At 38.5% G+C, this 18,680-nt stretch overlaps 1 protein-coding gene across 24 annotated transcripts in view; it reads right to left on the reverse strand.

The window, feature by feature from the left end:
• The window catches only part of SULF1 (sulfatase 1), a 185,509-nt gene that overhangs the window by 90,791 nt on the left and 76,038 nt on the right, over window positions 1–18,680 (reverse strand). For 14 of the 24 annotated variants that reach the window (XM_084218754.1, XM_084218760.1, XM_084218757.1 and 11 more), the window contains 3 exons: window positions 10,866–10,969; window positions 10,480–10,544; window positions 8,487–8,584 (listed from right to left, as the gene is read on the reverse strand). The exons of 2 other annotated variants lie outside the window; for them this stretch is intronic. The gene's annotated coding sequence lies outside the window, so the exon portion shown is untranslated. Of the gene's footprint in view, window positions 1–6,941; window positions 7,592–8,486; window positions 8,585–9,422; window positions 9,445–10,479; window positions 10,545–10,865; window positions 10,970–18,680 lie in introns of those variants that run through there. 8 more of the 24 variants (XM_084218743.1, XM_084218761.1, XM_084218741.1 and 5 more) reach the window with 4 other exon arrangements.

Consider the following 18,680-nt stretch of genomic DNA (forward strand, 5'->3'; position numbering starts at 1 on the left):
CTCAAAGCACTCTTCACCACTCCAATGCACAGGAGAAATCATGTGTACTCTGTGACTGTTTGGGAAGTTTCAGGCTCCCATCTGAGTGGCTTAATGTATTTTCTGATTACCTGTTAGAGATGACTCACAACGTTGTGCAAATCTTGGTATTGTTACAGGACTTATTTTGTCACTCAACAACCCAGGAAGGAGCCAGGAAAGCAGCACTTCAGCTCTGCTCCTGAGTTTCAGCTATTTGATCAGGCTTCCTTCCTTAAGACTGGTGCTTGCAAAGTTTCACAAAAGCTGTTGTTTTCTATAACCGTAATTGTAAGTCTAGCTTGACCTACCATACCTAAACATATTAAAAAAAAAATGTTCTTAAGGCTAAATATAGAAATGATTCTTTCTCTTTCTTTTTCTGATCAAGAAGAAATTTTCCACCCATGTAAAAATTGTTTGCTATTTAGCTAAGGGCATAAACATTCCGTTGGGAGGTCTGAACTAAATGGGGCTATAGATTTCAGAGCTGGAGGTTTAATAATTCCCTCAGCTGTATGCTCAAAGGCACAGGGCCCTCTTGGGCAGAGGCTACACTTTGCCAAATTCATTGAATGAAAGCTAAAAAGACCCTGATCCACACAAACACAGAAACAACTTGTCATTACTTGCACTGTCAGTACCTGAAAACATGTGACCTTTGCTGCTGGCAAAGTAACATCTCATAGCCCAGAGGTACATCAAATGAGCTTAACACAGAGTCAGTTTGACACTAACATTAATCTAGGGCTTGTGGACTTGGGAGAATAACAAATTTTCTTTTATAGCTTGAATCAGGTCAAACGTCTCCCTTTATCAAAACCGTTTTTCAGTTTTCTCTGCAGTTTTAACAGCATATATTATTCTAGTGCTCATTAACCCCTTGTTTAGTTTGCTAGCATCCATAAAATTACACATCCCTGAAATGGCTGCATGTCAATGATGGATGAAATGATCACTCTTGTTTTCTTCGTATAGTGAAGTAACAGTGCAACATGAAAATGTTTTACTTTATTTATACTTACAAAAAGGACCTGTCTACAAAAATAACATAAAACAAAGCAAAACAAAAAACTAGACAGTGAAACATCAGAGCCAGAAATCTCTTATGCCTTTTTAGACAGAAATTGCACTCATTTCAAGTTTGGGTTTTAAAACTGATTTATAGAACTACTTTGCCACTATTCAATATACAGATCAAGAATGCACGTTAACTGTTATCCCGCACTGAAAATTCAACTTGCAAAGTGATGCTTTCTAACTCAGCAATATTTGCTTGGTGAATAGCAAATTTAGAATTAATGCAAGAACAAAACCAGAAGAGAAGTCTCCCAAAGATAGACCTCTCATTCAGCTGTTATAATGGTAATAATCAAATGAGTAACCCTATATCAAACATCTAAAATTTGGAGGCAAAAAACTTTTTCTACAGAAATGTATCTAATGTAGCCCATCTACCTTTAGTAATAGTGATTTCTAAGATAGAAGTTATGTTTGTAAACTTGATTGCAGAAGCTGAATAGCTTTAACAGGGTCACTGTAACCACCATGAACCATGGAAGACATAGAATCTTTATGATATTGGTCTTATGACAGAGTTGCACATTAATGAATATCACCACAAATTTTTCAGAAATCAGTAGAGCTGTTCTACGTTTCCTATATTCCTGGAATGAGACAGATCCCTTCAGCTGTCTCTTACCACCATTTTTTCTACCTATAAGTATTGCTGTATCATCTATTCTAGTTAATAGCCTGTGAGTTAATAATTAGATCGTTGTTTATGCTGTATTTCAGCATCATGCTTCATCTTAACTTCTCTTTATTTTAATCCCAGCCTATGTTGTGTGTGTGATTCAATATTCAGATTGGAAGAAAAGTCTCAACAGAGACTTTTCTTACCAGACCCAGCCGAAAATTGCCATCCATCTGAGAATCAGACCATGCATTCTGAAGTTGGTACAATAGCAGCTGGTACGAGATAGAAGGAAAAATAAAAATCACCACTTCCACCCCAAAATATTTTTAAAATGCACATCTTCTTTGGTATGGTTAAAAATTTGTCATGATCCTGTTGAGTACCTTGAGGCAGAAAATACAGCCACTATGTTCTGAACATGACAGAATATAATCCTTCTGGAATTTTAAGTGTAACCTAAGCATTAGGCTGTGCAAACACTGTCCACCACTTCCATGGCATCATGGCCGTGGGGATATTTATGAATTTATCTAAATCACAAATGAAATTCAAAGTCTAAGTTTTCACAGAAAAACTGTTTTGTTTTGTTGTCTGGATTATTTCAATAGTCATGCAGAGCTTTAAATATTTGGGAACACACAGTGTGCACGATGGTTTAATTTGGTACCATTTAAACTATGAAGTGGGGAAGGCCTGCTACCTAAAAGAAAAAGTTAATGCGTGTATAAGAATCTAAAAACACTGGTAAAGAATGTTTTCATTTCAGTTACAATTACTGTGTCATCATATCTTTATTTGCTTTCAATTTGTTGCATGGTCGAACACTGTCACTCAGTCATGTCTCTGGCTATTTATAAATATAAATTTAATGGCTATAAAGACCTGCTTTATTAATCAGTGTTTATATTTTATTACTTTAGTCATCTTAACTTACATCTCACAGGATTTCAAAATCCCATAGAATCTCTGATCACTGAGGGGTCAGAGAAAGCCTTCAGTGGGAACTGTCGTGGCCTGCACCCTCCAGGATCAGTTCCTGGACATAAATGTGCTCCGTGTGTGATACATGGCTCTTGAGCCACGCAGCCTGGGATTTCTCTGTGGCATTTGTGAGCATCCCACTACTGCATTACCCAAGCACTTCACAATCTTAAATGTATCTGTCCTGTGAGGTGGTGAAGCAATGTTTTCCCTGTGGCATTGGCTGTAGCACTGTCACACAGAAAGTCTTACCCAGAGCAAGAAGGTGGGACTAGATTCTTCTAAATACCAGCTTATCCAATTAACTAGGGCACCAGTTTTCTCACTTCAATGTAGCACCTAAGAGGCTGAGAAGGGGATGATATCTCATATAGAGAGTCTCATACATACACCTCTCTCTCTCCTCTGTACACATTCCTATATATTAGGAACCACAAAACTGGCTGGAAACCCAAGAATTTTTCTTCCACATGAGGAATAAAGTGTGAAACATGGTTGAATTCTTCCCCAGAAGTAAGGAGGCAGTAGGGAAAATGATTACAACTCGAGGCAACAATAAGAAATGATGTCTTATGTAAAACTGCAAGGCAACTACAAATGCTGGAAAGTTTTACCATTAGTGTTTCTTGGCCCTGAGTCAGTAAGCTGCTTCATTGCTATGTCAATAGCACATATATAAACACATGTCCAAATACTTTTCTCACTGCAAGTAGATTTAAGCAGTTGCAGATACATAATTTTTTTCTGGATGTCCAAAAAAGTCCTCTGTGAAAAAATGTTGCCCATATACCCATATACCTCACTCAAAAAGCATTTACAGTTTTAATACTACTTTGTCTCACCACTTATATGACATTAGGCAGTTCTGCCTGTTTGCATGGGTTTGCTTTAACAGTTTTCTTTTGTCATTTTGGTCTTAATGTGTAAAGTCACAAAAGAATATTCTTTTATTCCTTTCCTAGACTATACCACGTAATCTAGTTCCCATGTGAACCTCATGAGGATGAACAAGGCCAAGTGCAAGGTACTGCATGTGGACCAAGCACAAATATGGACTGGGCAGAGAAAGGATTGAGAGCAGCCCCGAGGTAAAGACTTGGTTTGCAAGATGTTCAGCATAAACCAGAAATGTGCACTTTGAGCCCAGAAAGCCAACTGTACTCCGGGCTACATCAAAAAGAGGGTGGCCAGCATGTTGAGGGAGGTGATTTCACCCCTCTACTCCTCTCTCGTGAGACCCCACTTGGAATGCTACATCCAGCTCTTAGGTTTCTCAGCACCAGAAGGACGTGGAACTGTTGAAGCACATCCACAGGAGGGCCATTAAGATGATGAGAGGGCTGGAGCACCTCTCCTCTGAAGACAGACTGAAACAGTTGGGATTGTTCGCCCTGGAGAAGAAGATGTTCCAGGGAGACCTTAGAACAGCCTTTTAGTACTGAAGAGCAGGAGGGGGACATATTACAAGGTCACGTAGGGAATGGCTTTAAAAGGCATAAGGGTCAATTTAGGTTAGATATTAGGAAGAAATTCTTCTCTATGAGGATGGCACTGGAACAGGTCACCCAGAGAAGCTGTGGATGCCCTGTCTCTGGGCAGCTTGGATGGGGCTTTGAGCAAGCGGGTCTATTGGAAGGTGCTCCGGCCCAGGGTGGGGATTTGGATCTACATGATCTTTAAGGTGTGTTCCAACCCAAACCATTCTATGACTATGATTCTGTAATAATTAAATCCAAATTATTTTATAAGGCAACTTTGCATTTTTGCAAGAAAAATGTTGAGATAGTTCTGGCTCAAGTAACCGGTAGTAGAAGAGTACGGCTGAAAAAAAAAATCACAGTTTTTAAATGTTTATCTGATGGGAAGTCTTTGGGAGGAGGTAGAGGAAATAATGACACATACAATTCTTCTACAAAATCCACCTTAAAAACATTTCTTACGTGAAGTATTATTTTTATCAGACTATGCATGTTTTATTTTGGTGCCCTTGCATGGTTATATTTCTCCAGTAAGTAATGACTGATACTGGACAGGAAGGAAGTGACTTGGCTCTTACAGGGAGAAAAAACCCCACCACCTAAATGTAGGAAAAGGTTCATAAATACTTCCAGAGGCTAGCAATTTGACAGCTTGATCTTGAAACCCTAATAGCAAACTTAGAACAAAAAGTTCCTGCTTTCCTTTTGGTGCAGGCTGGAAAGGAAGCTATTTGGATCTCTTTTGCTCCTGCCCGTGTCTCCTTTCCCGAGCGCACTGTGAGCGCGCTGCCCACGGAACGGCCGACCGCCTGCTCCTCATTAAGGCGTGCGGTGCAGAGAAACATGCCAGCAAGGAAACCAGCGAGGCAACATAATCAGCAGCTGAGAGCCCCTTCCCACTAAGTAGCAGGAGGAAACGAAGGAGAAAAACCTCATCCTTTTCTCTTTGCAGCTCTACTGGTGTGAACTAATTTAATAGGGATGAGCAGCCACAAAGGCAAACAAGTTAAGTGACATGTGGTAGGTTACAGATATACTAAAAATGAAGCCAAGAATCTTCATTTTCACAGCTTCTAAAGGGAAAACTCTGAGATCACAGACTTTCTACTGTATTGACAGTCTGTAAAAAAACTCCCTCTAGATCTTAATCAACGGTGTATATAGAGAAACATGGGAAAGGCTTATGTGTGAGAGTGTGATGGGAAAGAAAACCAAATGGAAAAGGCTCTTGTTTACCAGGTCAGATCAGAAATATGATGTAGGCAAGAAAGTCACAAAATGGAGAGGAAAAGAAGGGGCAAATTTGTGTATTTTTCTAATATCTCATTTTTTTCAGCTATAAGTGTTGTAGTTAGAAATCATTTACCACCCCCGCTTACCTTTCAGCTAATAATCCCCTTCTACATAATCCACTTTTCCTAACTGAGAAACTTGACAACATGAGAGGAAAAAGAATCAGTTTTGTTGGAAAAAGTGGAATATGCTACTCAGAGAACTGAAGTGACTGATGGTAGAGATCACTCAGGGGGTATGCAGAGGTGACTAGCTTCCTGGCAGGCTTGCTGGCAGATAATCTTTCTGTGGGCGCATGTCTGAACTTGTATAGGCACGCAATACAGAGATGCACCTCTCTGTATGTGTTAGAGGACTTTTCCTAAAGAACCTCCCTATTTTTGATGGGTATTTCCTTGTGGCCTTTTAGCAGGAGAGAAAGAAAAAGCCTCTAGACAAGAACAACATTTGACAAGATTCTGGTTAGAGAAAAGCTTATTACTGATTCAGCACAACTCAGCTGCATCCTGTGTAGACAAATAATAACAATGAAGTATCACAGCACAGAAAAGGAAACCCCACAAAAAGACAGTAGCTCTGCTGTACACCTGCAAGCAGGAGACTCAGCAATACCTTGTTGATGGGCCCTCAGTGTGCACACAGTAAAATGAAGGGTGATGCACTGAACCGCAAGAAAATGTTACATGCTCTAATGTGTCTGTTCCTCAGCTTCCCAACCTCTCCTAGCAAACTACTGACTGCTGGGATTTTTCTGAACTATTCTGTGAGATCCATTGGAGACACTTCAGGTCAGCCTCAGCCCCGTACTCTTGACCTCATACAGACTCACTCTCTTAAGTCCTGCAACATGCAAGCTTTTCTAGCTCTCATTTCAGGATCATGTTCATTTCAGATGGACTGAAATGGGTATTTTGAGCTCTTTCACTTCCCAAAAATAAACTGGGAACCCTTTGTGTATATTTGTAGCTGGAGCTGGGATACATGTGTGGGCAGTAATGAAACTACATTTCTAAAAATCTGACCCCCAGGGTTCAGTAGAATTCAACTTAACTGAAGTTGGATTGTGGAATGTCAGTGGATAATGTGCCAGAAAACTCTTTGCACTGAGCGTGTCATTAATAGATTATATACATAAGAGACATGATTTTTAAGCTCCAGGTCAAAAAGTTGCCTTTACATTTTTCTTGGAACTCCCCAACTATTTTATCCATGGTGCAAGTGATAACACTTTATTTCATAATAAATATTCTAAAGGCATTCCTAATACTGACAAATATGAATTACATTTCTGCACATTCGCAGTTATAGGTTCATTGTATGAGACATTATGACCCTAAATCTTAGAGAAAAGGTATGTTTATAGACTTGCAAAATCTCTCTAGAACAGCAGATAATGTAGTCAACGAAGAGTGAACCACTGAAGTTTCACATTAGATAAAAATGTTCAAGCTTTAAAAAAAATTAAAATTAACCTTTGGATCTGCAAAAATTCTTGGAATTCTTCCAATATAACAACCTTCTTCAGACTGTTTGGGCTTCCTGCCTTTGGTAGACTGGGAACATGACCAAAATGATCACTTGTCATTTCATTGAGTAGGACTGAAAGATATGGCAAATAATAATCCGATCCATTCTCTCCATCAAAATCAAGAGCACTCATTTATATCATATTATTCATAACTTTCACTTCTGTGGAAATCTATGGCATGCATTTTCTTGGCCTTAGTCTGGTTAATGTCTTCAAGAGCAACATAGAAAAATGATAGATAAACCTACAGATAAACGTAGTAAAAATTTAGATAAAGCTGGGAGAGAAAATTAAGTTGGAAATTAAGTTAATTACTAGATCACTGGTATAGGAAAGCCTGGATATTCTGATATGCTGCATACAAGAAAATAATATCTGCTTTATATGGGGCCATTATGCAGCCACACATCTGGAGGGAAAATAAAGCAGATTGAATAAGCTTATGTTAATTCTAGTAATTATGAAACATTATCTGAAGATCTGGAAATTTAGATATTTTGTAATTAAAATAAACTATGAGCTAACATGTCAGAAAGTTACTGGTTCCAAGAAAATTCCATACAAAGACTTGCATGTGAAATAAACTTGATGTATACCATCTGTCTTTCACTGCTAGCAATGTCTTAATTTTAAGTCCAAATTTACCTCTGCCACACATATACCTGCTATTAAATCACATTCATTTGCAAATTGTTTAACCAGAAATACTTTATGTAAATGAGGTGACAGAAAATAATATAGCTGAGGGGAAAAAATGAATCTCACAGCATTTCAAACTTCCTGCTCTGTGTTCTGTCATGTGGCTTTATGTTTTTATTTGTTAAGCTGAGAGGTATGATTTGATACTGAGTCTATTGCCATAATTCCCACATCACGAGGTCACCACACAACTTGCTATGAGTTCCACCTAAAAGTCAGCCAGACCTTGAAAGCACAGAACTACCACAGATAATTTGGAATTGCTTTGGCAAAGTCAAATAAGACAGCTTGCAAAATGCTTTTCTTTACCATGACCAGCTGCATACACTGAGATTAGGTTCAAGTTTTCATAATCGCCATGTTCACATAAACAAGGGAAAATTCCAAACCATTATTTTTATGTGTATCTTTCCCTACAGGAAAACTGCATTTTATCTTGACATAACTGAAGCCTATTAAAGATTCCTTTTCATAAATGCAAGACAGCATACATTTTTTTCACAGGATATTATTCAATAACCACAAAACATAGAATTCCTGGATGTCTCAAAAAATAGAAAGTTAATAGTAGCAAACCTGGGATTGAAAAGCTATCTGTGTAATCATTCACTGGGTTACTAAAATGTGAAGGGTCCTTGGGTTAGTCTTGAGCCTTTAAAGTTTGGCAGAATAGAACCTCCAGATTTACTACAGCTTAATTATTGACCTGACATAATACTTAAACTATGTAGCACAGGCTGATGGCTTATTTGGTTCAATTAAGTACTGAATACACATATTATTTTTGTACCTTTGAAAATTTCCTGAAGTTAATGTGCCTTGGTTAATTTTCATAGCATTGGATAGAAGTCCATATGTCTTGCTCAGTGAATTTATTATGGGCAAAACCTGCAAAAAGGGGAGAACACATTAATAGTTACAACTACTAGGAATCACACAGTTGCAACTCAAGCTCTGTTCATACTGAACAGAGTATAGGGTTTAGAATATATTTGCAAAAATTAACTTATGAATTCCTATTTACTTTGCTGAATCACTCTGTAGAATCAAGTTTATCCACACACAATTACCTTGTTTGCAAGTTAGCATGTTGCTGTAGTTAAAATAATTGCAACTTAGAGCCCTAGTATACCCAGATTCTAATGGATGATTCAAATATCTAGATGTTCATCACTAAGTTCTATTACTTGCCAGGATATTTTCTGAGGATATTTGTAATATTTTAATTGAAATTTCTGGTTTGGAGATACTTGTCTTAGCTTTCATAATTGTTCATTTGTCCTTTGCTAAAATGAAATAATATTGAAATCATATATAAATTAGCACCAATTTTGTCTTAGGCATCCAAAAGGTAGCTACCAGTATCTGCTTTATTAATCTGAATTCCTTGCTCTTCTTTTTCCTTTGATAAAAAACAACTGGTAAATATCAACTTTCTCTGCTTCTGAACCAAGCTACTATTAAGATTCCAGACCTCATAGGCGACTTCAGTCAGAAGGCTTCCCTGACAGAAAAAAAGAGCTTTCCTTCATTTATTTTCACGAGCACAGGAAATATTCTGTTGACATGAGCCATAGCTTCAGCCTCAACTAGGCACAAGCATCTGACAGAACAGACACCACCTTCCCTCACCATCCTGGCAGTGAGTCTCCCCTGCATGTGTCAGCACAAAGGCTCCTGGGGCTGAGGGGAGCCAGGTGAGAGAACTACCTACCCAAGTACTAACCATGCCAGCCAAAATTATTGGAGCAAACCAGCAAACGAGATTATTTTTCAGGTGGGTCAGCCCTTTCACTTGGCTCGCTGTGTTGTCACACCAGTTCCAGCGCTCTCACAAAAAAGGAGGAGAAGCAGGGTCACCGCACCAGAAGTTGGCACGTGCAGCTTGAAGCCCTCGCCTTGAACACGTGGGCACTGAAACCACTAGACAGGGCTTTCCTGCCTAAAAATCAGCCTGTCTGTTAAAAGGGCATCTCTCTAGACTTTCTCTTCCTCTGTGGCGAAGTCTCTTTGTCAGTCTGTCTGCTCTCTTCTCCGGGATCTCTCTCCATCTGGTGCATCACCCTTCTGGGAAGAGCAGGCAGCCCCTGGCTGCCCAGTGCTTGCACACTCTTGAACAGCTCAGAGGGCTGACTTTGCTTTTGGAACAGTCATTCTTGACTGTTTCTTACAGCTGTTTGTAAGGGCAGTGGCAGAGAAGTCTATCTCTTTTGAGGCTGGTGAGTGCACTTAGATTCTTCATTTGAGAACTTCTGAAAGGTCAAACTGAACCTTATTAGGAAAGCTGTGGTGACTTGCACAGACACCATCAATGCAAACAATGAACACAGATGGGGAGCATTATTTCAGTCACAGCTGGGTACCTGGGACCAAAAAAAAAATTCCCAGGATAACTGGGGCATTTATACCTCCCAGGGAATGGAGTGGGAGGAAAAAAAGAATGAACTCTCCCTTCAATAAATCCAAACTGGAGATAGTATAAATCAAAACTGAGGAGCCTGAAATACATACAAGCCTAATATGTTGCTACAAAATGAAATGTAACCTTTTCTTCTCTAATGCAGAACAGGTTAATACAGTGGCATAAACAGTAGACTCATTGTCTCAGTTAATTGGAAAGGATTGTGAATTTTAAATCATCAGTTTTTAGGCAGCCAAGATTGTGAAGGTCTGAATAAGTTTAAATCAAAAGCTGCCAGTATTTGGGAACTTAACAAATTACCTCATAGTTATTAGTATGCCATAAATAAGTACCTGCAGTATTATGGTCCTCTAAATCTTACCTTTTTCTTATGCAAGAAAGAAATATTATGTTTATTTTTCCACTCTCAATTCAGTCCCTTTTTTTCTGTAATAAATAAACCAATAGAAATTATAGCAATTTCTAAGCAATAAACTTAATAATATTTTGAAAGGCAAAAACCCCAAACAAATCACTATACCTATCACTTTACTTCTAGGAGTAAATCCCAGCAGAGTAAGAAAAACATTGCACACACGAATGTTTTATTGAGCTGTCCCATAAACTTCACTGGGACCATGGTCTCAAATTTCAGCAGGGAGCAGTTACAGCAAAATACATTGGTACTGCAATTTTCTCCATTTATAAACAATTATTTTTCTTATTTAATTATTTTCTTGAGAAGATTATACAGGCAGTATACAGTACCTACAGAGGGCAATAGCTCTCTAAAGCTGCTTCTGCAGGTGCAAAGCAAAAATCCAGCAAGACTTATTTCGATTCCATCCAGCAAGTTCAGTTAAGCCCGCTTCCTAATAAATCAAAATACAAACCAATGTGCTGTTAGGTTTTCAGTTTGGTAGTGGCTTTGAAAACCAGTAGGTCTTCTGCAATTTCACCTTGAAAATTTAAGCTTATAATCTGTGCTGAACACTCTTAGTGGTTAAAAAATACACAGGCATGAAATAACTACAGAAGTGAAAATTAATGTTATTATTGTATTACATAATATACGGCTTTGGATCTCTTTATTTGAAAGATTAGTTTGTCCAGCTTTTAATAATGTATTAATTTTGTTGTTTGGTTTCCAATATTTTTAGCAGGGTAGTAATTGGATAATCAGACTGAAGAGTTTCTTTGACATTGTCACTAGCTATTGAACCTTTTTGCTCACCATTGATGTCATATAAAGTTATGGACAGCTAGTGAAGACTTGTCTTTCCCTCTGGATACCCTCAGCACCCGTGGGCATGTATATTGCTTGGGCCAAGAGGTCAGGGATTAAAAGAAGGCGCTCTCACAGTCAATGACCCCCAACACACCTTGTCTGTCCCCATGGCCACACAAGCTCTGCTCTGCCCACATCAGAGGAGCCAGCAGTGCTCTGCCAGCCTTCTGAGGGACATAACTCTTGGGTGACCAGCGCTAGGGATGGGTGAGTGCACCAGGGCCCTTCCCACAGGAGCTGGTTGAATGAACAGGAGACTTAGAACATTTTTTTTTTTTCCCACAGCAAAATCTGTGATATAACTAAAGGCCAAGAAGTCAGAAAAGACACACATGTTTTTTCCACTTACTCTGTTAGCTAGAGCAAGCCTCATGATGTGAGGAATATCAGCTATCAGCTACAGTACAAGAGGATGTGAAGGAAGGAGAGGTATGCAAATACTTCAAGGTGATTAAGCCTATTATTCCTTCTGTTTTAAAACATTGATGAGGTCTTACTCTGTTTTGTAACTGCTGCTTGTTGTAGCTACATGGAGAGGTGGGCTGTGATGCATAAGGCCGATGTTTAGCCTTAGTAATGTGAGTGCAAATCCCACAGAAAGGGTGACTGTGTAGAAGTACCAAAGGAAGAATTTTGGCCCTTAAATTGCTATTAAAACGAGTATTTTTCCCCCTATTATTGTTGTCGTTATGGGAAACAAATTGGGCAAAGAATTTTTTGGAAGGAGAGGGCTTTCTAATGGCCAAGAATGTAACAGCAAAGAAAATAAAACAAATTATTAAGATGAAACTAAACTAATGAAGAAAACAATGGTTAGAACAGCAAATTAAACAGAGGGAAGATGCTTAAAAAACATCTTTACATCATTCGTGTTCACAGTCAGTAAGCTGACTGCATGTAGACAAGAAAATTTCTTTTTTTCATTTGTAAAAATATCTCTCTCTATCACTGAGAGAGATAGATGTTTTTTTAAATATACATAATTTTTTTGCTCACTGCTCACTGAAGGTGTTAATTCCAAGGACATGATAAGACAAAATCAAGAATCACCTAATTGCACCATCTGGGGGGGAACACTGATTTTAGGAGTCTCTTTATCTATCCATACAAAAGAGTAATATTAGATGATGAAACAGACCAATGATGAAATAAGCCCTAGAATGACACATAGAAGAGTCGAATAGCACTGGAATCAACAGGAATCTTTCCATGTACCTAAGTAGGTACTAACAAGTCCATACAGAGCAGAAAGATACATATGGAGATGGTAACTACCATTGTCAAAGTTTCCAGATCCCTGTTTTCCACATTCATGAGCATATGAAAATACAATGCTTTTCTGTAGGTGTACAAAAGAGTTCATTATGACTTAACTTTTGAGAGGAGGTTATACCATAATTTTATTCTATGGAAAAAGGATTCATTTTTTGCTTAAAATACTGCCGTGTTTAAATAAATTGCATTAGAATTTTAAGTTTTCTTTTCTGACTTTTATTCCTCAGGTTTCTGTGCATCATTTACTACCAAAATTCGTAATACAAATTCTTAATACAGCCAGGAACCTTGTCACAACACATTTCCAAACTGTGGTACAGATGGAAACTTAACAGCATCCCATGATGAGAAAGGCTTACAGCACACTGTAATACATAAAATTATTATTTATTGTTTCTGCCTTTGAACAGCAGGAGTTTAGATACTGCCAGATGGCATATTGTTTGGGAATTTGGGGGAATGTAAATGCATGTGTGGCACTGAGAGAAATCCTTCCTGTATAACATAGATAACCCACAAAACATAGGAGAGGTGTGCAGGATTTTTTCCATACCTGGGACATATTTCCTAATCACTCCAGAAATTCATGGTAATACATGGTTGTAAGCATCTCCTGGGGCTGCAATCATCTTACTTAATTTCACTCAAGAAACACTGTCACAAAGCCTCCAAGGAAGACCTGAGGGACTGCAGGGAGTGTTGTGTGTGATTCACTTCGTCTCAGACAGACCTAAATTCACACACTCAGTTTCATGCCAGAAGGAAGGTCTTTCAGAAAACAGGAAAATACCCGATCACGTCTTCCTACATACTCAGCCCGAGACATGTTCATTTCTTCCTCAGACCTATGATGTACAAAGAATGACCTCATGCAGCAGTTTCCTATTTCACTCAGAAACAGCTTTATTTCAGTGGACAACTCTGTGATTTCTGTGTGCATTTCCATATGTATAAATATTTTATATATAAGTTAGAAGAGCAATATGATTGCAGATGTAACTCACTGAAAAACAGAATGACCTGGAAAATATTTTGGTGGTGGACTTCACAATTGCCAATAAATGGACAGCAGAATCCAAATCCAGTTACCCAATACTATTTTTTGCTGGACTATCAATAAGAATGCTTGCAAAGCAGCCTGAGGAACCACAATTTATGCAAGCATTGAATTTTCTTCTGGCTTTGTCTTTCTCATTGACTTCAGTAGGCAGTAGGAGGTATTTCTGGATAAGGATATAACTTAATATTTCTCAGAACTGCACTCCATTATTGACATATAAGGGATCTTCAGTGTACACAGAGTTCTCACACTGCCTGGCACTGTTATCAGGCCATCTAGCCTTGCTCATAATAGATTGAGAAGATAGAGTAGCTAAAAGGCACCCAATGTCAGCAACTTATGAACCTTACTGACTTCAGCACTCATTCAGCAGTATTGCCATCACAATGGAAACATCTATTGTTAAAAAAAAAAAGGATCAGCCTATGAAGATAAATACAACATCTATTTTTGTATTCAAAACAGCACAGTTATAACTGATCTCATATGCTTTTAGATATTCATAACTCAGTAGGATTATCTCATAGACTAATTTGTAAGCATTTTTGATCACTTACAGCTGAAGATGACTTGCTACCAATATACTGGATATACAAGGAGCAATTCAGCATCAGTTATTAAATGACCCCTGATGCCCATTTCTGGGTGAGAAGGTACAAAAGAAAACTACTTGCTGTCACCTTTTTGAAGATTAAATACTGCTTTTAGCAGTCATGAGCAACCCACTTAAATTAAATAAAATTAAGCTACATAAATATTTTTTCTCCAGAAATAACCAACTTCAAAAATTTAATTTTTCCTTATTTTAGTGGATACAGGTAAAAATTACAGTAGCAGTTGAAGGTTTGAAAAAAAATGGCAGCCTGATGCAGGAATCTATTTTTCTACACTGTGAAAAAATGCTGGCTACAGGATTCAAGTCTGCCTCCCAGTGCTTTGCTAGCTAGCTGGTGACAAAACTAGACACAATTCTTAACTTCAAAGGAACAAAGGGAAAAGTTCTGCTTTATAACATAAATGTAGAAAACAAAATCAAAAGTTTAAACATTAAGAGTATTGAAGTAAAAAAACAATAAAGCCAACATAGTAGGCAATAGAAATATAATAAACACTCTAAAACAATAGAAAAATATTAAGTTCAATATAACTTTATTACTTTATATAGAGCTTGTGGTTTTTCTTCCTTGATATAACCAGAAGGGTTAAGGCATTGGAAGAGCAACCAACGCCATCCAACTGAATTTGTGCAAAACATTTGACAATGTCTCCTTGTCTATAAACTGGAAATGTGTGGATTTGATAGATTGAAAACTTGTTGGATAAAGAACTGGCTGGGTGATCACACTCAAAGGGCTGGGGTGAATGGCCCAATGTCCAAGAGAAGAGCAGTGAAAATGGTGCCTCTCAGGGCTCTGTGTTGAGACTGGCACAGTTCAACACCTTTGGGGGTGACAAGGACTATGGGATCGAGTTTTGCCTAACACACCAAGCTGTGTGCTGCAGGTGCCACCCTGGAGGTGGGGATGCCACCCAGTGGGAATGTGACAGGCCTGGGAGGTGGGTCCATGCAAAACTCACGAAGTTCAGCGAGGCCAAGTACAGAGGGCTGCATCTCGATGGAGGCAATCCTGGGCACAAGCACAAGCGGGGCAGAGAACGATCTGAGTGCAGCCCTGGGCAGAAGGAATTGGAGATGCTGGCTGACAAGAAGCTCAACATGATCCAGCAAATGGGTGCCTGAAGCCCAGAAAGTCAAGTGTGTCCTGGGCTGCACCAAAAGAAATGTGTCCAGCAGGTCAGGGGTGGTGATTCTTCCCCTCTACTCCTCTCTCATGAGACCCCACCTGGAGAGTTCCATCAAACTCTGGGACCCCCAACACAAGAAGGATGTTGAACTGTTGGAGCACACCCAGAGAAGGGCCACCAAGATTAGAGGTCTGGAGCAGCTCTTGACTGAAGACAGGCTTGGAGAGCTGGGGTTGTTGCAGAAGAGAAGGTTCTGAGAAGATTTCAGAGCAGCCATTCAGTGACAAAAAGGGGCCTACAAAAAGCTGGCAAGGAACATTTTACAAGGGCATGCAGGGGCAGGACAAGGAGTAAAGGCTTCAAACTGAAAGAGGGTAGGTTTAGATAAGATATTAGAAAGAGATTCTGTAGTGTGAGGGTAGTGAAGCCCTGGCAGAGGTTGCCCAGAGAAGCTGTGGATGCCCCATCACTGGAAGTGTTTAATGCCAGGTTGGATGAGCCTTGGGCAGCCTGGTCTTGTGGAAGGTGCCCCTGCCCATGGCAGAGAGTTTGGAACTAGACAATCTATAAGGTCCCTTCTAACCCAAACCATTCTATAATTCTGTGCATCTATGATTGGTTTTATTTGGCAAGTGGGCTAATACTGAATAGAACTAAAGACTGGGGATATTCCTGTTATCATCATTCCAATCACTAAGGAAAGGAGCAAAAAATTTGTGTCATCTTAGAAACACCAGAAAGGCAACAGAATCTCCTTGACATAGACTTCTATACAACCATTATAATTTTTCGGGGTGTAAAGCATTCCCATGTTTCTCCTATGCAATTGTGAGGGGAGAAAACTATTAATTTGCATTTGAAGGGATGTTTGGTATTTGGAAGATCTGGCAGCCACAAAATGGACTTAAAATATTAACTGATACTCAAAATAAATGAAGGGGAGGTGAAACAGGAAATTTTTTAGATGTGATTTGATGAGCCCTCAATTATATGTGTACTTTCTTGATTGATAAAATATGAACGTATTCCTCTGCCTTACTGTTCTGGCTTTCAGCAGCAAAACACAGCTTTGTGTTTAGCAAGAAACACAGCCTACTGACAAGGTTGTTTCAGACAGAAGAATAACTCAGGGGTCATATAAAACAGATTTTCCTATATTTCAGTACTTAAAATAACAAAGTCAGTGGGACTTGAAACTTGACCACTCCTTATCACCTTCTGAACATAAAGAACAATGTCACTACAATCAATGAATCAAAAAGTAAGATGACCTTAATTAAAAAATTTAAAGAGCAATTGAGGAAAGTGAAACATGAAGGTGAGGAAGGAGGGAAAGAAGCTAACTTGCTGGAAATTTGCCTCTCTTATTTGGAGAATGCAGAAGTTTACTAGAAAAAAATAGAAAAGAAAAGAAATGTAAGTAATAAATCTTTTGTGTGAGCTCGTTAATGTCTGTGCTTTTAAAAATTTTTATTAGCTTTTTTTTTTTTATTTTAAGAAATGTGGAACCGTTCCATGGACACAACTGAGCTCTGCCTTCTGTTAAGGGCTGCAGCACCATTGAAGTTTGAAATAATTTAAGCGTTTCTGCTGGGCTTCAATTCCCCCACCTTCTTTTTTTCTTTCAGTGGATTGAAATGTGACCAAATAGCAGCATGACTGTGAATGGAAAAGATAATTCTCACACGACATTCTTCTCAGTGCTTTGGGGAAAATGCACACATACAAACACATTTGCTGATGTCTGATTCAAGATGTGAAAAAAGAAAAAAAAGAAAAATCTGAGGTTTTTTTTTCTGAAATTGGAAACACACTTTAAAACTCTCCTATGATTTGTTTTGTATAGGCTAATTATGACTGCTGCTTTATGTTGCCACAATAGATAGTAAACATTTGCAATATATTTACTGAGATTAAAAGAATTATGGGATGAATTTGTATCTATTATGCCATTAGCCTTAAGCAACACTGCTTTAGTAATCAGTGGGAATATATTTTTACAAGTCAAAAAGGTGACTTATTAGTGTAACCAGACATTTTGCATTCTCAATACATTACATAATAAAGAGTGCTAGCAAATTTTGCTCTTCAGGGAAAAAAATAGTCTTTTGTTGAAATTTTATGTTGCTATATTGACAGAGCTGGATTAAAGATGGAGGTAAAAAACTCATGGGTTGGCTGGGAAGTATAGCGTGCACTGCCTCTGTCATGTCAGTGCAATTTGTTTGTATTGATGTCCTTATAATGAACTTAAAAATGGGAAATTGGGCATGCTTTCCGGAAGCAAAGTATGCCCAAAAGAGTGAAAGCTACATTAAAATTCTAACACTTCAGATACAGGAATTTACTTCTGTTGTTGTGCCTCCCACGCGTGTGCACACAGAAAAAAACATTCACTTTCCTTATTAAAACATGATGGTGAAGCTAGTTCTTACTAAGACCATTTTTTCCACATCCTACTCACAAAATCTAAATTAGATTAGAGTCAGGCTTCAGCCACATTGTCTCCTCTTCCAAGGAGTAGGGTTTTTTTTAGCATCTATGTATCTTTTGAGTGTCTCCAGCAACACGAAGGACCCTGAAAACTCTTAGCTACAAAAGCTGGTTCAGATCTTAAAAATTCATGCCTACTTTCTTTCATGCAGCTTTTCTATTGCATATTGTTATCTTTTGCTGAAGTCTACAGCCAGAAAATTGGTATCAGCATTTTTGCCCTTAATATCATGGTGTACAGGATAACACGTTATCAATTCACCAGTGAAACTCAAGGCCCTGATGTGTCATTTTGGAAACTGATATGCTATTAAACGAATAAATTAGTACTTCCAACTCTTCCATTTTCTATATTCCTATCTCAGGACAAGTTTACTAACCCTCTAACAGAGTCAGCAAAATAGGAGCTCTGTCCTGATGGGAGAGCTCCCCAGTGCTTCTTGTTCATAGCTTGGCATATAAACTACCATTTTAAAATATTTCAGTGTGCATCAAGATGCAAAGTAGCTGAGGATATTCCATGGAGAACATTCATCTTTGTTTGTAATGGGACTTCTAATTTCCAGGAGATTACAGGAGCAATAGCTGGGATGACAGATTCTGAAATCTCCCTGAGCCATCAGAGACCAAGGATCAGTGCAGAATAAAGATCTGTGTTGAGGCTCCAAGCTAGAAGTAAGGAGTCTAAGACAGTATTTCAGACCCATCATCTTGCTGAGCA

The sequence above is a fragment of the Fringilla coelebs genome, assembly GCF_963513975.1.
Source record: "Fringilla coelebs genome assembly, chromosome: 1".
NCBI classification, from domain to species: Eukaryota; Metazoa; Chordata; class Aves; order Passeriformes; family Fringillidae; genus Fringilla; species Fringilla coelebs.